At 42.5% G+C, this 22,996-nt stretch overlaps 1 pseudogene; it reads right to left on the bottom strand.

Annotated features, from left to right (window-relative positions):
• Window positions 1-8,927: 8,927 nt before the first annotated feature.
• Window positions 8,928-9,045, bottom strand: LOC126237894 (5S ribosomal RNA; annotated as a pseudogene).
• Between the last annotated feature and the right edge of the window lie 13,951 nt (window positions 9,046-22,996).

The raw sequence follows: 22,996 nt of genomic DNA, 5'->3' as shown, positions 1-22,996 counted from the left end.
CTGGCGTGCATCCGATAACTTGTAGGACACGAATGAAAGCTGAAGGTTATGTAGGTTCCGAGCGACCTGCAGTAGCAGTGTCTAAGCGAAGAAACAGAAACATATCATGTGAAGAGATCTAGAAGACTAAAAATCGCATCTACTGCAACCCGAAAGCGAAAATAGCGTTCAGGTCTTAGTAACTGACCTGCATCGGAAAGCTATGTGTGTTGACTGGTACCGATTTATGATCAGAAAATTCAGGAAAATATAGGGAAACACTGGTCCCCAAAGGTAAACCCTCCCGCCAAATTAAAAAGGGTTTCGCAAACAAGAAACACCAGTAACCTGATCCGATTGGCGGAGACAAGGGCCTAGACTTTTGATGAGATGGAGAGGCTGAAGAACCTTGCATCATAATGATCGGAAACAATCCCCGAAAACCATGGACTCCCCCCCCCCCCCTTTCCACCATTTTTCGAGTAGTTCTGAGGAATGTGATATCTCTTGGGGAATATTATGAAGAAATATATGTTAATGATTGATGAGAACGACCTCAGCTACATTATTACGAATTTATTGTGCTACGACAGGTTTCGTTCTTTGAACATCTTCAGGTTGTTGGGTTGTGCTGAAGTCATGACATAAATGGTCTGATTGTCGTATATAATGTTAAAAACCAAATCCAGAAACACCGATCATGAAGTGTACGCAGCATACCGTGTCTGCTAGTCATATTTCCTCAACACAGTCGGCAGAATATTTGTGATCAGTGTAATTAGATTTGGTCTTTTTACATTACACACGATAACAAGACCATCTGCGTCATGACTTTAGGGTAACTCGACAACCTAAGAGGTTCAACTAACGAAAATACATCTGATATGCCTTTTATTAATCATTAACATCAGTGTCAGCTGTGGTGCTGAGTGTGATCAAAAAGAAATATATGGTTCAATTAATGAATAAATTATTTACAATTTATTCATTTAAAATATATACCAAAGGCATTGCCGCAGTGGTAACACCGGTTCCCGTCAGACCATCGAAGTTCAGCGCTGTCGGGTTTGGCAAGCACTTGGATGGGTGACCGTCCGGTCTGCCGAGCGCTGTTGGCAAACGGGATTGACTCAGTCCGTGGGAAGCAAATTGAGGAGCTGCTTGACTGAGAAGTAGCGGCTCCGGTCACGAAAACTGACAATGGCCAGGTGAGGGGTGTGCTGACCACATGCTCCTCCATATCCACATCCATTGACGCCTGTCGGTTGATGATGACAAGGCGGTTAATCAGTACCTTTAGGGTCTTCCGAAGCCTGTTGGGATGGAGTTTAAAATATTTCAACATGGCTATCGTAATCAGGAAGTTAGCGTTGTTGAAATGTCTTACGATTTCCCACAGGTTTATTGTTTGCTGTTTTTCTAGTGCTTCATCTGTAACATCAGATACTCGTGGTGCCGGTTGGTCCTGAAAATTCTGGATACCAAAGTTTGGTCCTAGACTAAACTTATATACGTAAAAGAAAAAATTGCCTGGTGCTTTGTATTATCTGAATGCATTCTTTACACGAGAGGACCATCCTTATTACGACTACCATTATTAATCAACGCTGTTACGCTGCTTTCAAGGTCTTTCCTTCACATATGTGCCGGAGAAATCTGTTTTCCATTGTTACCCAGATGTATCACTTGTTTATGAGCGAAACTTTTTCATTCGAGCTGAAGAACGAGTTGCAGAGATGCTTTCGTCTCCTTTATCAGTGGAAATTAGTGAGAAATTCACAGAGTTCATACAGTTTCTTTGCATGTGAGCAAATCGTGAATCCGCTGAGTGGCCCTGAATACCTTACATAATACTGCAGACTTTTTATCAGTCAATTGTGACTTCTTTGTGTGTTACTTAAATTAACCTTACCTTGTTGTTTCAGACTTGAAATGTAACCTCGAAAGTGTCCTCAATAATTACCATCTTATTGCTAGTGTGCTTCACCTGTAACAGAATGTCAGACTAAGGTGCAGTTTAAATACTATTAATGCAGATCTCCAAGTGGTTAGCGACTGAGCCAACAAATTGACCGCTTAGCAGAACCATCTACCTTACACTCACTTGCCATAGCTCGTCAAAGATTCATTCCTCCAGACATCCTACCTTACCTCCTACACATGTTCTAAATTATACATCGGTCCCTTCCGTTTCATCAGGGATATTTGACGCGCTCTTGCGTAAAACATGGTAACTGACATTTTAGTAGGTTGGAAATATTAGAATATGAAGTTTCAAGAATGTATAACAACACGTTTTACTATGTTATATCTTTTCTTCAAGTTTTAACTAAGTTTGAACATTAAGGGATGCACTGGTTAGGTTACAGAAAGGAAATAATAGTTTTATTGGAAAAAAGAAACAATACAAAACACATTGACACAAATTATATGGTAGGTACCATGTTATTCCTGAACGTAAAACGTTGGTACCATGTTATTCATTGCGTTAAAAATGTTCATTTCCCACAGGAAAATCTGGCATAATAATTTAAGCTTCAAATGGCTCTGAGCACTATGGGACTTAACTTCTGAGGTCATCAGTCCCCTAGAACTTAGAACTACTTAAACCTAAATAACCTAAGGACATCACACACATCCATGCCCGAGGCAGGATTCGAACCTGCGACCGTAAAGGTCGCGTGACTCCAGACTATAGCGCCTAGAACCGCCCGGCCACTCCGGCCGGCAATAATTTAAGCCAGCATATTAAAGACACAATACAATGTAATTAAATTTAACAGTTTTAATAACTGAAAACACTAATAGTGATATTCAAATTTCACTGTCACTGCTCTCATCGTTTGCCTTGCATTGCCCAGCTGTATTTAATGTCTTGTAATGAGCATTATGTACTTCTGGTATGTGTGGTAAACAAGATAGAACATCATTCAATTTGGTTGCGTCGATGGGTTTTGGACCTCTGTGTAGGATTGGTAGAAAACATTTGAAGCCTTCGAGGAACTTTACTGAACGACCTCTTCGCCTCAGTGATACAGTATTCATTCACCATGGTACGAATTACGTACTTTCACTTTTTCGCGTTCCTGCCTTGACAACTCCATCGTCACAACATTTCTAATTCCAAACTTTCCGCCAGAACCTGTTTTGGAAGCCTTATTGAAGTTGTATCGCATATTTGAAATCTTTACAAAATCACCTGTGGTCATATGGTACACAATCATAGGTTTCTTCTTCTGACACTTCTTCAAGACCTCTATTCACTCCTTAGGCTAGAATACATACTGACAAAGATTTCGTACGTATTTCTCAACAGTGACAAAATCACGATCAGGAGGCAACATTTTATGCCCAACTAGCGGAAATGTGTATGTGTGACAGTTTTCAATCTACCCTCTGCTATACGTTTCAACCATACTGCAACAATGATCCAGTTTTGGTTTTGCCCTCCGCAGTTGTCAGATACGGCAAGCAACATCTCTCCCCGACTGCCATGCCCCTCAAAATGCTGCAGTAAACAACTGCCAATCTCATCTGCTATTCTACCAGCAGTTCCCTCATCCCACACATACAATATCCTTGTTTTTCTGAACAAGAATTGACACTGAGATTGTAACAGAAGAGTTTCTTTTTGTGGAAAGAAGGACCAGCTGAAAGTTTCGGAGTTGGTAGGGTCTGTTGCAAATCAAACGTCATGACATAAATAACTTTATCTTTCTCTGACTCTTTTGTAGCTAGCGTAATAACATCCTGTCCCGCTTTCGCTTTGCGCTGATGTAACTCAGGTTCAGCAGATAACGATTTTGATAAGTTTTGGTCTTTCTCCTTTTTGCATTTTGTATTTTAATATGCAGGCAATCGGATGTACTGGAAGTGTATGATTTAGGGTTTTTAAAGAATATGTTGTGCTCTCCTACAAAAATACGTCGAAATTTATCACTTCATGCAGACAGTTTCTATAGTTGTTTACATTCTTCTTTGTATTGGTCATAACAGCTTTCTATTGTGTACTCCACGCTCGTGAATTTCCTATTTGGATTATCAACTTTTTTGTAATGACTGGTATATTTTGGCAGTCTATTTATGAAAGTATTGAGAAATTCAATATCTGCATTTGAATACTTTTAGGATGATGCTGTTGTCTCCCCTTCCATCTCCTTCCATCTCCTTCCATCCCTGAATTTTCAAGAGAGCGGTCTTACGACTTCAATGCACTTCCCACTAGATGACATCACAGAATACCTTATAATTGCACTCCGTCTTTATGGACTGTCAGTTTCCTTTGTTTTTCTCTTTGTTTCGATTTATTGTACGCAACCATGAAGATAGACACTCTGCAAGCCATAATTCCATCAGCAGTTGAGTCCCATAGTACTCAGAGCCATTTGAGCCATTTTGAAAAACACCCACTCTCCCTCCCTCGTTGAATAAGTGAAAACACCTTTTTCTGCAGTTACAGTTAGGACCAGGTTCGCGGCTGTGACTCTCATTCCCTTTCCCTCGTTTATGAATATGAGCTAAACCTCTTTCGCGAGATTCTTAACATTTCTGTTGTTGGTTTTTACCTCTCTTCCTTTTCCTGCCACAACTCTGTTCGCTTTCTTAGGATCTGCATTATTTTAAAACAGAAAGAAATCGTTAGGCCTAATGTAATTTAAATACGAAAAGATTTACTACGAAAAACACACACTGAAATTTGTTTAAAATTTTAATTCTACTAAAGGTCTTATTAACAAACCTCAATCAAAAATACGTTGAAAATTATTTTGTAGATACATTACCTTACCTAACCAAGAAAGCTACACACTTCAAAACATAATATGCACATAAACGTTTGCACAGGAGAATATTATAGTACATAATCATCAGTTGTAAGTTTCTGTATTAATCAGTAGCATGTATAACGTGGTAACTACAGCAAATAGCATCTGCATTTCTCCACAGCACGTATAACATGTTGACTACACTATATACCATTGTTTACATGCAAAGGCAAATATGAGGGTAGTGACACTACTTACCTTCCAGAATGAGATTTTCACTCTGCAGCGGAGTGTGCGCTGATATGAAACTTCCTGGCAGATTAAAACTGTGTGCCGGACCGAAACTCGAACTCGGGACCTTTGCCTTTCGCGGGCAAGTGCTCTACCAACTGAGCTACCGAAGCACGACTCACGCCCGGTACTCACAGCTTTACTTCTGCCAGTACCTCGTCTCCTACCTTCCAAACTTTACAGAAGCTCTCCTGCGAACCTTGCAGAACTAGCACTCCTGAAAGAAAGGATATTGCGGAGACATGGCTTAGTCACAGCCTGGGGTATGTTTCCAGAATGAGATTTTCACTCTGCAGCGGAGTGTGCGCCGATATGAAACTTCCTGGCAGATTAAAACTGTGTGCCCGACCGAGACTCGAACTCGGGACCTTTGCCTTTCGAGGCACACAGTTTTAATCTGCCAGGAAGTTTCACTACTTACCTTATTTTCTTCATTATTACTGCTGAAATTACTTTCATAGTCTGTATCGTGGTAATCTAGATCTTTATCACCGCCATCACACTCAAAATCACTGTTTAATAGCTCCTCTGACATCGCAGAATCGTCCACATTCATTGTGCCTCCAAAGTCCATCTTGCTCACGGTAGTCATTTTCTCATAGACACCATGTTATAAGTGCAGATGTCGCTACTTATCAGGAAAAACAAACTATATTCTGCTGCCATCTGTGGAGATTTTTGGAAACTGACTCGTGTATTTCTTTCAGCATGCAAGATACTACATCGTAAGTGGCGTAAGTCATTTTTGGCCAAAATGTCAATTATCATGTTTTACGTTCGAGCCCCTCAGTTATGCAATATGGCATGAATACTTACCTTGGACTGAAAATCCAGAGTCCGTATACTAATTGCGTTTCGTGCTTCGTATTACTCTAAATTTTGGGAACTTTGGTCAAAATAATTAAAAAATAACAGTGTTGAGAGCCAATGTATCATCTTTGATTACTGTGTCATCTTACAATCAACACCAAATTATCTCCTTAGCATGAGCTACGTTGTCCTGAACTCCTGTGTGAGATGTCTATTCGACACAATATGTTTGATCACATTACCCTCTCACTACCTACAACTAACTTTGTGAAACACAGGCAGCGATCGAGTGCATAATTCACTGTTTCTTCCATTATATCTTCAGTAACCATAACTTCACGTGTCTGTCCTCCAATATAACTTCCCTGCATCATTACCACGTATCGAGCACCTGATCTTTCTTCTTCCTCTTCTTCTTTTTCCTTAAAATCTTAGGTATTTGTCTGTCACTTACTATTGTTTAGTGCGTCTGTTGTCTGTGTTCAGCTAATATTTAATCTCACCACAATGTTTCTTGGCCTACTCACCATCTTTTCCCTATAGGTCGATAATTCATTACTATTTTAGTCTTTCTTTTTTCATTCGTACTTGTGATATGTACTCATTGACCTGTTCACTTATGTTTTTAAGTCCTATCTTTTATCTGATTATTGCATTCCTTACCATTTTAGGTACTCCACAGACAACTGCTCTTCTTAAAAATCTCATTTCTGCGTCGTCGATTCTTATCTACTGGCTATACTCACAATAAAGCCTAGCATAACAATATCATCTGATCCTTGTAATCTAAATTACATTCAACAATCCACCATAATCAGCTGTTTACATTGTCCTGTGTTGCAGACATTAGACAAAGAAATAACATGCCTTGTACTATCAGGGAATGTCGCGATTCTCGGGAGCGGCGATTAAATTAATTTCACCGCATATGCATCAGCAAACGTGTAGCTTTGAAAGTACTTTTCATAATACATATTCCTTCATAATACATATTCCTTCATAATACATATTCCTTGAAGTAAGTTCCAGCAGCAGCATCTGTAATAACACTTGAATGCGGTATGTTCGTCGAAAAAAAAGATTAGAAAAAGGGGAAGTATCTGAACTAACAGCTGGTTTTTACGGAGGAACGTATAAAAACATTTAACTCTGTTCAGGTTATCAGAAAACTACAAACATTACATCATAAATTCAGATGAAAACGTGTACAGCTGCCGGCAAAAATAAAACAATTAATAATGAAATTTCAGGAATGCTTCTGCACTTAAAACTCTTGCCGTAGTGACTCTGCGTTTTCTTGCAACATGGCACTGTGAAAAATCTCTCGTTTCCCACGATTCTATCTCCTGAACCGTTGAGGACAAAATATAGTTTTACAGATTTGCTAAATATTTACAATGCACTAAATTTGCAGATACGAAAGCAACGCATAAGGTGGTCCCAAAAAGTCTGAAAAACTTGTAAGGGTGTTGCAGCTTACGTTGTGTTGAGAAATAATCGCAAAGTGTAATACAGGGGGGCGCCAACTTTTATTGAAATATTTGTATTTCATATCACGTAAGAAGACAACCGGTGAACAAATATTGCTAGCATACAGTAAGAATCTAATGTCCATGAACCAAAGAAGCACGTCCATCGTTAATTTGCCATCTTATTTCACAAAAACTGACCAGTATATCCTGTCAGTAGCGAGTAATATTTCATCACACAGCCCCTGTCACCGATCACCCACAGGGTTAGGAACTTGCCAAACGTTTACCAACCGCTAATGAAAATAAGCACTTGACAATGGGGCCGTCCTTCCTTGCAAGACTGACTGCAGGAGCAGATTGTTATTCACAGCCACTGTGACTCACTCGATTTCTTCCAGGTTTCTGGAGTCAGTTCAAGGGTAGCGAGATAGCTAGAAGCTGAATTCTGTTGCGTGGTCACTGGAAGCAGTTAGCCCGATTTGAAAGAAAGTTATACGAGTGCCACCAGTCTCATGGATAAGTGGCTGATTCGCAGTGGCAGAAAGAGACCCTATGGAGGTGATTCACATATTGTCTTTTCTCCTTCGAAAGTACGCGGTTGTAATAAGGAAATAGATTCAAATTTAATCGAAATACATTCTTCTTTCTCATCTTCCTCTGTTTCGATCAGCTACGTTAATACTACACGCAAAACCAAAGTGCGTAAATATCAAGTTTATTGTCTGACATTAGGCTTCATCAGTATTCTTTTGAATAACGAGGAACGACAGCAATACGTCCTTTGTTTGAGATTTTATCCAACGACAACCTGAGCCGACAACACTAAGGAGACACGTGCAGACAAAACATCCAGACCATGTAAGTAAACTCATCATACGACCGCGCATTATTGGTGAGAAATTAATTCTTCCCATAGCTGTCAAAACGCGCTAAGTCATTGAGAAACCTTTGGCGGGAGTCTGAAATCGATACCACTCTCAAATGATGAAACTCAATGCTACCAATGTCTCTATGACAGAGCAAAATTCGTCCTGCAACTTCATGACAGCAGTGACACCGAAAATCGTTTTCAGCGTAATTTTTTGTATGCTGCTGTCATGAAAATGAAATGCACGTGGGCAATCTATTTTCAAATTTCTGAAAGGCAGAACTACAGGCGAAAATATTTTATTTCTTGTGAATTCCTTTTTTTGTTGACAACAATGCACTGTTCGTATATGTACCGATGGGATAGCAGCATTTATGGAACTAAAAAGGGGCTCATCGCAAATGTGTGTGCTGTTTCTCCTCCTATAAAATTCACAAACTGCGTAATACACAGGAAGGCATTGGTTTGTAAATTAGTGTAGCCAGAGGTCAATAAAGTGCTGAACGATGCAATCTGTATTGTAAACTTTGTGACAGCACTCACTCACTCCGTCTTCAGGCCACGAGTGGCCTACCGGGACCATCCGACCGCCGTGTGATCCACAGTGGAGGATGTGGATAGGAGGGGCGTGGGGTCAGCACACCGCTCTCCCGGTCGTTAAGATGGTATTCTTGACCGAAACCGCTACTATTCGGTCGAGTAGTTCCTCAATCGGCATCACGAGGCTGAGTGCACCCCGAAAAATGGCAACAGCGCATGGCGGCCCGGACGGTCACCCATCCAAGTGCCGGCCACCCCCGACAGCGCTTAACTTCGGTGATCTGACGGGAACCGGTGTTTCCACTGCGGCAAGGCCGTCGACCGAGTCCTAGATTGGAAGAGCTTTTAGTTTGTCACGGGACGTTCATAGCCACAGACTATCCTCCTCCATAGGAGACAGTAGCAAGCAGTCGCCGAATCGACTTTACATAAACATCTGTGGACTGCCAAACACTTAAGTGTGCAGTGGTGGGTACTTTTATCGTACCATATAAACTCTCTAAGAAGAAATAAGAAACTACACACCACGAAAGAATTATCCGAATGGGTCGGGAATCGGTAAATTTGACGTACATGTACAGAAAAACAAATTATTATAATTTCAGAAAAACTGAATGATTTACTTAGGAGAAAGAGCTTCACAAACTGAGCAAATCAGTCTACATCACATATCACATCTACATTGATACTCCGTAAGCCACCGTACGGTGCGTGGTGGAGAGTACCCTCTACCACTACAAGTTATTTCCTTTCCTGTCCTACTTGCAAATAGAGCGAGGGAAAAACGACTAACTATATACCTCAGTATGAGCCCTAATTTCTCGTATCTTATATTCGTGGCCCTTGCGCTCAATGTACACTCCTGGAAATTGAAATAAGAACACCGTGAATTCATTGTCCCAGGAAGGGGAAACTTTATTGACACATTCCTGGGGTCAGATACATCACATGATCACACTGACAGAACCACAGGCACATAGACACAGGCAACAGAGCATGCACAATGTCGGCACTAGTACAGTGTATATCCACCTTTCGCAGCAATGCAGGCTGATATTCTCCCATGGAGACGATCGTAGAGATGCTGGATGTAGTCCTGTGGAACGGCTTGCCATGCCATTTCCACCTGGCGCCTCAGTTGGACCAGCGTTCGTGCCGGACGTGCAGACCGCGTGAGACGACGCTTCATCCAGTCCCAAACATGCTCAATGGGGGACAGATCCGGAGATCTTGCTGGCCAGGGTAGTTGACTTACACCTTCTAGAGCACGTTGGGTGGCACGGGATACATGCGGACGTGCATTGTCCTGTTGGAACAGCAAGTTCCCTTGCCGGTGTAGGAATGGTAGAACGATGGGTTCGATGACGGTTTGGATGTACCGTGCACTATTCAGTGTCCCCTCGACGATCACCAGTGGTGTACGGCCAGTGTAGGAGATCGCTCCCCACACCATGATGCCGGGTGTTGGCCCTGTGTGCCTCGGTCGTATGCAGTCCTGATTGTGGCGCTCACCTGCACGGCGCCAAACACGCATACGACCATCATTGGCACCAAGGCGGAAGCGACTCTCATCGCTGAAGACGACACGTCTCCATTCGTCCCTCCATTCACGCCTGTCGCGACACCACTGGAGGCGGGCTGCACGATGTTGGGGCGTGAGCGGAAGACGGCCTAACGGTGTGCGGGACCGTAGCCCAGCTTCATGGAGACGGTTGGGAATGGTCCTCGCCGATACCCCAGGAGCAACAGTGTCCCTAATTTGCTGGGAAGTGGCGGTGCGGTCCCCTACGGCACTGCGTAGGATCCTACGGTCTTGGCGTGCATCCGTGCGTCGCTGCGGCCCGGTCCCAGGTCGACGGGCACGTGCACCTTCCGCCGACCACTGGCGACAACATCGATGTACTGTGGAGACCTCACGCCCCACGTGTTGAGCAATTCGGCGGTACGTCCACCCGGCCTCCCGCATGCCCACTATACGCCCTCGCTCAAAGTCCGTCAACTGCACATACGGTTAACGTCCACGCTGTCGCGGCATGCTACCAGTGTTAAATACTGCGATGGAGCTCCGTATGCCACGGCAAACTGGCTGACACTCACGGCGGCGGTGCACAAATGCTGCGCAGCTAGCGCCATTCGACGGCCAACACCGCGGTTCCTGGTGTGTCCGCTGTGCCGTGCGTGTGATCATTGCTTGTACAGCCCTCTCGCAGTGTCCGGAGCAAGTATGGTGGGTCTGACACACCGGTGTCAATGTGTTCTTTTTTCCATTTCCAGGAGTGTATGTTGGCGGCAGTAGAAACATTTGGCAAACAGTTTCAACTGCCGCTTCTCTACATGTTCTCAATGGAGTTCCTCTAAAAGAACGTCACCCTCCCTCCAGGAATTCCCATTTGTGACCCTGAAGAATGTCTGTAACACGTACGTGTTTTTCGAAGGTAACAAATCTAGCAGCCCGCCTGCCAATTGTTTCGATGTCCTCCTTCAATCCGACCTGGTTTGGATCCCAAACACTCTAGAAGTATCCAGGAACAGGTCGCACCAGCGTCCTATATGCAGTCTTCTTTACCAATGAACCACACTTTCCCAAAATTCTCCCAATAAGCCGAAATCGACCGTTCGTATTCCCTACCACAGTCCTCACATGCTCGTTCCATTTCATACCGTTTTGCAACGTTTCGCCCGGATGTGTAAACGACGTGACTGTGTCAATTAGGACACTACTAATACTGTATCTGAACATTGCAGGTTTGTTTTTCCTACTAATCCGCATTAATTTATATTTTCCCACATTTAGTGCTAGCTGCCATTCACCACGCCAACTGGAAATTTTGTCTAAGTCGTATTGTACCTTCCCATAGTCAGTCAACCTCGACATCATACTGTACAGCACAGCATCGTCAGCAAACGACCACAGATTGCTGCCCACCCCGTCCGCCAAATCATTTATGTATATGGAAAACAACAGCGGTCCTGTCAGACTTCTCTGGGGGCACTACTAACGATATCCTTACCTCCGATGAACACTTGCCATCGAGGACGACGTACAGAGTACTATTACTTAACAAATCTTCCAGCCACTCACGTAACTGTGAAGATATTCCATATGCTCGTACCTTCGTTAACAGCCTGCATTGGGGCACCATGTCAAGTGCTTTCCGGATATCTAGAAATATGGAATCTGCCTGGTGCCTACATCCATTGTTCGCAGAACATTTTGTGAGAAAAGGGCAAACTGAGATTCGCACGAGCGATCCTTTCTAAAACTATGCTGACCCATGGACATAACCTTCTCAGTCTCAAGAAAATTTGTTATATTCTAACTGAGAATATGTTCAAGGAGTCTGCAGCAAGCCGAAGTTAATGATATTGGTCTGTAATTTTGCGGGTCCGTTCTTTTACCCTTCCTATATACAGGACCCACCTCTGCTTTTTTTCCGGTACCTTGTACTTTGTGCTGGGCGAAAGATTCGCGATAAATGCATGCTAGGTAAGGGGCCTATGCCACAGTGTACTCTTTGTAAAGACAAATTGGTTACTTATTTGCTTTCAAATCTTTCTATTTTTTCTGTACGCCAGGTATCCTTATTACAATGTCGTCCATGCGGGAGTCCGTCGGATGGTCAAATAACGCTATTTTTGTACGAGTCTCCTACCTGAACGATTTCTTGAAAGCGAAATTTAAAACTTCGGCTTCCGTTTTGCTATCTTCAACTGCCACATCAGACTGGTCAATAAGGGACTGAATGTAAGCCTCAGAACCGATTAGCGATTTTACATAGAACCGAATTTGCTCGGGTTCTCTGCCAGGAGGATCTGCAAATAATTGACGCATGGTGCAGGGAGTGGCAATTGAATTTCAATGTATACGAGTGTAATGTGCTGCGAATAAATAGAAAGAAAGATCCTTTATCATTTAGCTACAATTTAGCAGATCAGCAACTGGAAGCAGTTAATTCCATAAATTACCTGGGAGTAGGCATTAGGAGTGATTTAAAATGGAATGATCATATAAAGTTGATCATCGGTAAAGCAGATGCCATACTGAGATTCATTGAAAGAATCCTAAGGAAATGCAGTCCAAAAACAAAGGAAGTAGGTTACAGTACACTTGTTCGCCCACTGCTTGAATACTGTTCACCGGTGTGGCATCCGTACCAGGTAGGGTTGATAGAAGAGATAGAGAAGATCCAATAGAGAGCAGCGCGCTTCGTTACAAGATCATTTAGTAATCGCGAAAGCGTTACGGAGACGATAGATAAACTCCAGTGGAAGACTTTGCAAGAGAGACGCTTAATAGTTCGGTACGGGCTTTTGTTAAAGTTTCGAGAACATACCTTCATCGTGGAGCCAAGCAGTATATTGCTCCCTCTTACGTATGTCCCGCGAAGACACCATGAGGATAAAATCAGAGAGATTAGAACCCACACAGAGGCATACCGACAATCTTTCTTTCAACGAACAATATGAGACTGGAATAGAAGGGAGAACCGATACAGGTACTCAAATTACTCTCCGCCACACACCGTCAGGTGGCTTGTGGAGTATGGATGTAGATGTAGATCTGTTGATAAGGTATCGCGGTGATAGTTGTTGTATACTTTGCTCATAGATCTCTTCACAAACGCACAAATCGGTACTAACCTTTGCTTGTCGGCATTGGTGCATTCCATTTTGAACCGCCGCGCTGGGTAGCCGCGCGGTCGAAAGGCTTCCTGCCACAGTTCGCGTGGTCGTAGGCGTCTTGCCACGGTTCGCGCGGCTCTCCCCGTCGGGGGTTCGAGTCCTCCCTCGTGCAAGTGTGTGTGTGTGTGTGTGTGTGTGTGTGTGTGTGTGTGTGTGTGTGTTTGTTTGTTTGTGTTTGTTTGTGTGTGTGTGTGTGTGTGTGTGTGTGTGTGTGTAGTCCCTAGCGTAAGGTAGCTTAAGTTAGATTAAATAGTATGTAAGCCTAGGGACGATGACCTCAGTAGTTTGGTCCCATAGGAACTTACCACCTTTTGAACCGAGAGATGGTGATGATGCGCCGTTAGCAGAGCCCGTACAAATTCCCGACCTTTGCTCAGTCCAGTCCCGCCAATTTCATGAATGATGAGGACAACACAAACACACAGTCATCTCGAGGCCGGCGAAAATCCCTGACCCCGCCCGGAACCGAACCCGGGATCCCGTGCTGGGGAAGCGGGAACGCGACCTTGAGACGACGAGCTGCGGACTTGGACCGAGAGTGCAGCAGTCTCTGCTTCTTTAGCATCTTCCATATTTTGTTATTAAAGCATGGTGGATCCTTTTCTTCCTTTATCTACTTAGTAGGCACATAACTCACTAGACCACGATTTACAGTCTGCTTGCCCATTATCCCTCTAAGTCCATATTACTGGAACTAAGTGATGCCACTTCACTCTCGAAACGAGATGCTAACAATTGCTTACGCTCTATCCAGCAGAAACAATCTCCTAGCCTTTTTGACTGATTTATTAAGTTTCGTAACCCTTGTTGCCATAATGACATCATGATTACTAATCCCCATTTCTGTATTGACATTTTCGATAAGATCCGGCCTATTTTTAGCTACAAGGTCTAAAATATAAGAGTCTCATTGACTGGACCGGACCTGTCTTCAGTGATGAGTCACGCTTCGAACTGAGCCCCGATGGCCAGCGAAGACCTGTCCAGGGACGCTCTCGAATGCTGTGGGATACCAACCTATCGCCCCCTAACTGTCGGCCTGAAAACATGATTGATGGTCTGTGGTGGCATTTATTTTCGTTGCAGGTCACTTTCGGTTGTATCCGTGGCGTCCTTACAGCATAACGGTCTGTCGGCGACATTCTAAGCCCCGTTTTGGTGGCCTTTCCTGGCAAGCCACCCGGGGCTTACATTTCAGCAAGATAATGCCCGCCTACACACGGCGAGAGTTTCCACTGCTTATCTTCGCGCTTGCCAAATCCTACCTTGATCAGCAACGTTCCCGGATCTCTCCACACTTGAGAACGATTGGAGTATTATGGGCGGAGCCCTCCAACAGTTCAGCATTTTGACGATCTAACGCACCAGATAGACAGAATTATCCACAGTTTTGCCTCAAGTGGACACCCAACAATTGTATCAATCGATATCAAGCCGCATAACTACTTGCATAAGGGCCAGAGGTGGACCAACGCGTTATTGACTTCCTCAGTTTGTGAAGATCTTTCTCTTGAATAAATCACACAATTTTTCTGAAATTGTAATCATTTGTTTGTCTCTACATATTCGTCACATCTACCGATTATCGTCAAATTTCTTCCTGGTGCGTTGTTTTTTTCCCCTCTGTTTCTCTTAGAGTATATTAGATTTGTGACGACTACTTATACTGCCCGGCGCATTAACCGGTAATATTTTCTGTAGGACCTGCATCCGGATCACACAGTCATCTTGACACGATATTTCAGCCGTCTATCTAGCCGCCATTTTCGGGTAAGAACGCTGTTTGCTAAATCTCGCCGCAGCTGATGACTACCGAGAACGGCGTACCTCTTTTTATGTACGTGGACGATGCGTTTATGGTGTGGCGACATGGACTAGACGCTCATAATCGTTTTCTGGTGAGTTAACTGCCTTCACCCTAGCCTCAGGTTCACGTTGGATATCGAAATGGATGGAAAACGTCATTTTCTGGATATATTTGTCGAGGATGACGGGACTCTGGGACACAGAGTTTACGCAAAACCAAAACATGCGGACCAATTTCTACAAGCAGTGAGTTGTCATCCACCATACCAACGCACAAAGGTCCTGAGGACGTTGGCAAGGACGGTTTACGCCATCTCAGACACATAATGCTTGACACAAGAGCTAAACCACTTTAATCTCGCATTCAAGCGGAACAGCTACACTGACAAATACAGTCCGTCGTGTTTTATAGTTTGCTCTTTTGCTGGAAGCAGCAGAAGAGGTATCTGAATAGGTTCCTTTCCTGCCATATACTGGGAGCGAATCTTTATAGATAAGGATTTGGAAAAGAATACTACACAAAAAACACTTCTTAATGTTCTTCCATCTTCATGTCACAACTGAAGGTCGCAAATACGTATAAACATGATGTGCGACTTACACAGGTATTGTTAGTACAGAAACTACAAAAAGAGTGTTTACATAGGAAAACATAACATTTTGGTCATATAAAAATAATTACATTAACTAAAAAGGTGGGATACAAAGACTTTATGGTGAGACACATTCAACAATTGATAACACATAAAATAAATTTATGGTTTCAGTTTAGTATTTGAAATGAAAACTTAATTTAACACAGGGAGAAAGGAAATTGGTCTGATCACTTAATACTAAGATGGCTGGCATTCTGTGTCCTGTGTCTGTTGATTTCCAGTATTTTCTGTAGGATTTTCTTTCTACTTTTCTGGTTAGAATGTAAAACTTCATATTATGCATAATTGGAATGTCTTTTTTTTAAGATGATCATCAAAAAGTTGGCTCTTTCTTCCTTAATCACCAGATTCTTCTTTGTTCAGATTCCTTAACTATCACAGCTCTACCTCACTGGCCAATATATAGTTTTTCACACTGCTTGAATGTGATTTTATGCACACCATTCTGTGCCTAGGGTTGCAACTTGTCTTTATTATTCAATAAAATATTGGTATTACAAACCGAAGGTCTGTAGTTGCGAGACTTCAGCATTTTTGCCACTATATGGGATTTTGCACCAGGATTTGTAACTATTGATTGATTGCTGTTGGACAGCGTACAGAAGTGGTGTAATTTTACGTATTTTCGTTTTTCGTAGTGAGTCATCAATCAGAAGAGAACTACAGCCATTGCTAGAAGCGATTTGTTTGATGATCTATATTTCTGTTTGAAAGACTCCCTCAGGTAATAGAACGAATATGAAACGACGCACAATCGAATGGAAAGTTGCATGTTTAGTGGTTGTGTGGTTGCTGGAAGCTTGCAGGGATTACTGTATCTGTAGCAGTGTCATTTCTGTAAATGCTAAATGACTGTCTTCTTCTGTATTATCTATATTAAGATCCAATAAATTTATGGGAGAGCCTCCCAGCTCCAGCTAAACTGAATTTTCTTATGCTGCGAGTTTCAACGTAGTGTATGATCGTCCAGTGGTTAAGATCCACAAACACAGCACATCATCCGTATATCTCAACCAGTACTTAATTTCGCAATTCAGCGACTCTTTCTGTAATAAAATTTGTTCAAAACAGTGCATGAAAATTTGAGATAGTACAGGACTAAGAGGCGAACCCATAGCTAGACCGTAAGGATCACTATAATTCTTGTTTCCGAACTGGAGGTAATTCTGTTTTACACACATCTGAACAGCATCGATCACGTAGTGCAGATCTACAGGAGTTACTTTGAATTTATGCAAAGTATCTGTTAATACGTTTATACATTCATCAGTAGATACATTTATAAATGAGCTAGTGATGTCGAATGATAGTAGTTTTTGCATGTCTTTAATTTTATCGACAAGAGAGATAGAATTTTGGATAGCAAACAGGTTTAACATTGGTTTCCTTTTTAGAGACATAACCTAGCTCTTTCGCTAGTAGGCAAAAAGGAGCAGAAAAGGATGAGACTACTGGGGGTATTGGAACGCCATCTTTATGTAATTCGCGTAAGCCGTAACTACAGGCCAAGAGTCACAGGATTTATATTAAATAGCGTACTGCAGTTGGTTTTAGATAGAATATTTTACATGTATTAATGGCACTTTTTATCTGTTTATTGAAAGGTGCAGTCGGAGTTGATGTTGAAAGTCCGAACCATCAAGGAACTGCTTCGCTTTGATAACGCAATGACCTTTGTCCAAAAGAAGCATTAAAGCTCAGAACAAGTATTATGGTCACCTCTTCTGTACGCTGGTCAACAGCAGTCAGTCAGTAGTTACAAAGCCTGGTGCAAAATCCCATGTATTGGCATCAACTTAGACAATCTTGCAAAAAAACTGAAGTATCGTAACTACATATCTGCATTTTATAATTTCAATGGAATATCAAAATTTTTATTCATTATTAAAGGCGAACTGCAACCGCTGGCACAGAGTGATGCGTATAAAATCACATGCAAGCAGTGTGAAAAAGTGTATATTGGTCAGTCAGACAGACCTGTGGTACCTGGGCTATATGAACATGGAAGAAGCTGAAGATTTAGGAAGGAAGATCCAGTCTTTTGATGTTCATATTTTAACAGAAAACTATTGATATGATATACAATGTGAGATTTTGTATTATGTTAAGGAAAACAGAAAGATGACTCTACTGGAAATGCTGGAAATCAACAAACTCGTGACACAGAATGCCAGCTTACACTGAGATAACGAAAGTCATGCTACACCGATACGCACGTACACAGATGGCGGTATTATCGTCAACGCTAGGTATAAAATGGCTGATGGTTGGCGATTCTGTCACTTGCAGTCAGATGATTCATGTCAAAAGGTTTCCGACGTTGTTATGGCCGCACGACGTGAATTAATGGACTTTGAAAGCGAAGTGGGTAGTTGGCGACAGACGCATGGGACATTCTAATTCAAAAATCGTTATGGAATTCAATATCCTGAGATGCACAGTGTCAAGAGTATGCTGACATACCGCAATTCAGGCATTACGACTCACCATGGGCCAAAAAGTGGCCGACGACCTTCACTTAACCACCGAGAGCAGTGGCATTTGCTTAGAGCTGTCAATGCTAACAGACAAGCAACAATGCGTGAAATAACTGCGGAATGAAACGTGGGACTTACGATGAACGTATTCGTTAGGACAGTGCGGTGAAATCTGGCGTTAATGGACTATGGCAGCAGACAACCGACGCGCGTGCCTTTGTTAACAACAAGACATCGCCTACAGCGCCTACCGTGGGCTCGTGACCATATCGGTTTGACCGCAGACGACTGGAAAACAGTGGCCTGGTCAGATGAGTCCCGATTTCAGTTGGTAATAGCTGATGGTAGGGTTGGAGTGTGGCGCAGACACCACGAAGCAATGGTCCCAAGTTGTCAACAAGATACTGTGCAAGCTGGTGGTGGCTCCATAATGCTGTCGACTGTGTTTACGTGTGATGGACCGGCTCCTCCGCTTTTTAGGCTACTTAGACACTACTTGCAGCCATCCACGGATGTCATGTTCCCAAACAACGATGGATGTCACGTGCCATAATTGTTCAAGATTGATTTGAAGAACATTCTGGACAGTTCGAGCGACTGATTTGCCCACCCTGAGCCTCCGACATGAATCCCATTGAACTTTTATGGGACATAATCGAGAGGTGAGTTCGTGACCAAATCATGCATCGGTAACACCTTCGCAGTTATGGACGGCTACAGAGCAGTGGCTCAATATTTCAAAAGAGGCTTCAAACGACTTGTTGAGTCCATGGTACGTCGAGTTGCTGCATTACGCCGGGAAAAGGAGGCCCTACACCGTATTAGCAGGTATATCACGACTGTTGTCACATCGGTGTAATATTAAGTGACCAGACTCAATTTCCTTAAACTAAATTTTTATTTCAAATTTTTGATTCAGATTGTAAATTCATCTTGTTTCTCATCAATTATTTATTGTATGTTCACATAAAATCTATGATTACCCCATTCCTTTTGGTTAACGTAATTATTTCTATGTAGACACTATGTCACTTTTGTATCTTCTGTACAAATAATATCTCTGTAAGTCGCACATCATTTTTATCTGTATCTACGACATTCAGTTATCACATGAAGATAGCCTAAGAAGCAGAAAGCCGGTTCGTGACCAAATAAATATAATTTTGCAGAACATTTTCTTTTTGATATTATCATCATGTTCTGCCAAGCAACGACAGAAAATTCCAATAATATATTGTCAGAAGTATGTTTCGTCTCCCACTCAATAGCTCCCTTTGGCTCGGTTGAAGATGATGTAGTTTTGTGTAAGTCCGGTGTTTACAAAATTCCTTGCCACTGTGGCGAAACGTATAATGGCCAGTCAGTTCGCATCGTTCACGATAGACGTGTCGATCACCATCACCACTTGTGATTCTTACAACCTGAGAAATCTGCGGTGGCGGAGCACTGTTTAACCGAGTTACACAGAATGCTGTGTGATGAAACTCAGATAGCTGCTTTTGTGTCTAGATATTGGGCTGCGTCTTAAGGGAATCAAATGAAATTGGACTGGCAGATAACACTGTATATAGTGACAGTGGCTATTTTTTAAATAAAATGCGCAATCCTGTTTTATCTCATATTAGAAAATAACAGCCTCCGACCAGGCCGACAGAGTGTATTGACCCACGTATTCAATAGCGTTTCGTCGTCTCTGCTAGCTTTCACCACTGGGGCATTGTACCTTCACTTTGCCTGAGGGGGCAGCAGCGTCGGTTTCTGGTGCAGGCGCTGTTGGCTTTCCGCGCCGTGTAAAAGGGCTGCCGTACACCGCAGCAACATAGTCAACGACAGACAGTCGTGAAGCCCTGTAGGGTGGCCAAATGCAACCTTTTGACAGCTGTAGCGATGCTAGCGCTCCAAGCGGTCGGTTTTTAGTGCTGACTGAGCGGGAACTTTTCAAATACGAATAGTAAAATGTAATCTCTATATATGAAAGCCGGCCGCGGTGGCCAAGCGATTCTAGGCCCTTCAGTCCGGAACCGCGCGACTACTACGGTCGCAGGTTCGAATCCTGCCTCGGGCATGGATGAGTGTGATGTCCTTAGGTTAGTTAGGTTTAAGTAGTTCTAAGTTCTAGGGGACTGATGACCTCAGATGTTACGTCCCATAGTGCTCAGAGCCATCTGAACCATTATACAGGGTGATTCAAAAAGAATACCACAACTTTAGGAATTTAAAACTCTGCAACGACAAAAGGCAGAGCTAAGCACTATCTGTCGGCGAATTAAGAAAGCTATAAAGTTTCATTTAGTTGTACATTTGTTCGCTTGAGGCGCTGTTGACTAGGCGTCAGCGTCAGTTGATGCTAAGATGGCGACCGCTCAACAGAAAGCTTTTTGTGTCATTGAGTACGGCAGAAGTGAATCGACGACAGTTGTTCAGCGTGCATTTCGAACAAAGTATGGTGTTAAACCTTCTGATAGGTGGTGTATTAAACGTTGGTATAAACGGTTTACAGAGGATGGGTGTTTGTGCAAAGGGAAAAGTTCTGGGCGGCCGAGAATGAGTGATGAAAATGTAGCACGCCTCCAAGAAGCCCTGATCTTACCCCCTGCGATTTTTTCTTGTGGGGGTATGTTAAGGATATGGTGTTTCAGCCACCTCTCCCAGCCACCATTGATGATTTGAAACGAGAAATAAAAGCAGCTATCCAAACTGTTACGCCTGATATGCTACAGAGAGTGTGGAACGAGTTGGAGTATCGGGTTGATATTGCTCGAGTGTCTGGAGGGGGCCATATTGAACATCTCTGAACTTGTTTTTGAGTGAAAAAAAACCTTTTTAAATACTCTTTGTAATGATGTATAACAGAAGGTTATATTATGTTTCTTTCATTAAATACACATTTTTAAAGTTGTGATATTCTTTTGAATCACCCTGTACATAAAAGGCAATGTCCCGGCTAACTGAATCGGTCACTGACTCATCAGCGCGCAGCCCAGTCCCCTAAGAATAGAAACTTGAAATTGGGAAAGTGTCTTAATCTTATATTGTAGGCGTCATTTAAGAAGGGATTTTTCGAAATTCCAACTGTAAGGGTGTGAAATTGGAGATGAAACGCTTTTTAAAAATACGTCGCTGTTAAGGCAGTTTTGATGATAGAACTACGAAAATTCATATTTCATTTCTCAGTTACATGTAAAAAAATAAGTATTTCAACATTTTTCGAAATTCAACAGCAAGGGGGTAAAATGGTGAGTGAAAGCTTTTTGGAAATAAATCGTTGTTGAAGAACTATTCAAACATTTTTGAACCTACATCTACAAAAACCGGCATGTAACTTCTTGATTGGAAACTAAAAAAAAAAAAAAAAAAAATATTTCAGTGTTTTTGGAAATTCAGCCCCGTAAGGGGGTGAAATAGGGAATGAAAAATTTTATGAAATTACTTCGTTATCCACACATTTTCAAAGTTAAATCTATGAAAGTCGGTATTTGGCTACTCTGCTAGAAATTAAAAAATACGTGTTCCACTGTTTTGGAAATTCAAATCCTTAGGGCGTAAAATGAGAGGTAAAAATTTTAAAGGAAATATTTCGTTATATTCGAAAATTATTGAAGCTAAATCTATGATAATTGGTATTTCACTTCTGTTATACACGAAGAAATATATGTTAGGGGAAGAAATTCTCTATGGAAATATGACCACATGAACGCAGAAGGTATGATTAACAAAAACCATGGACTCCAGCTTCCAGAATCGCTTCATGGTCAGAAGTACACTCAGAAAAGATTACGCTTCTATGGCCTTAATTAGCGTGAAAAGTTTAGAAGGTGTTTGTGAACAACATAACAATTTGATTAAAAAAAATCTATGCAGACCATACAGACTGTGCGAGCGAATGTCAACATGTAGTAACAAAGTCTGAGGGCAATGAAAATATGTACGTTTGACAATAGCCAAGTCATAATGCGAGAAACGAAATTCAACTTGATATGTTCTAAGTTCAAAAGGGCCGGCATGAGTGGCCGAACGGTTCTAAGCGCTACAGTCTGGAACCGAGCGACCGCTGCGGTCGCAGGTTCGAATCCTGCCTCGGGCATGGATGTGTGTGATGTCCTTAGGTTAATTAGGTTTAAGTAGTTCTAAGTTCTAGGGGACTGGTGACCTCAGCAGTTAAGTCCATAGTGCTCAGAGCCATTTGAACCATTTTGAAGTTCAAAAGGAACTGATTATGAGTATATCCGCGTACCTGCCACGTACTTTCTAATGCTTTGCGCCCATTGGAGTTTTTTCCCCGGTTTCTTAATGGATTTCAGACTCAAACTGTGTGCCGACTGATAACCACAGCAGTTGAGTCCCATAGTGCTCAGAACTGTGTGCCCGACCGAGACTCGAACTCGGGACCTTTGCCTTTCGCGGGCAAGTGCTCTACCATCTGAGCTACCGAAGCACGACTCACGCCCGTTACTCACAGCTTTACTTCTGCCAGTATCTTGTCTCCTACCTTCCAAACTTTACAGAAGCTCTCCTGCGAACCAAGCAGAACTAGCACTCCTGAAAGAAAGGATATTGCGAAGACATGGCTTAGCCACAGCCTGGGGGATGTGGGATCAGCGCACACTCCGCTGCAGAGTGAAAATCTCATTCTGGATTTCAGACTCGTTTT

Source organism: Schistocerca nitens, chromosome 2 (genome assembly GCF_023898315.1).
Source record: "Schistocerca nitens isolate TAMUIC-IGC-003100 chromosome 2, iqSchNite1.1, whole genome shotgun sequence".
NCBI classification, from domain to species: Eukaryota; Metazoa; Arthropoda; class Insecta; order Orthoptera; family Acrididae; genus Schistocerca; species Schistocerca nitens.
Note: the sequence above shows the minus strand (reverse complement) of the source record. Positions and strands in the feature narration are given on the sequence as shown.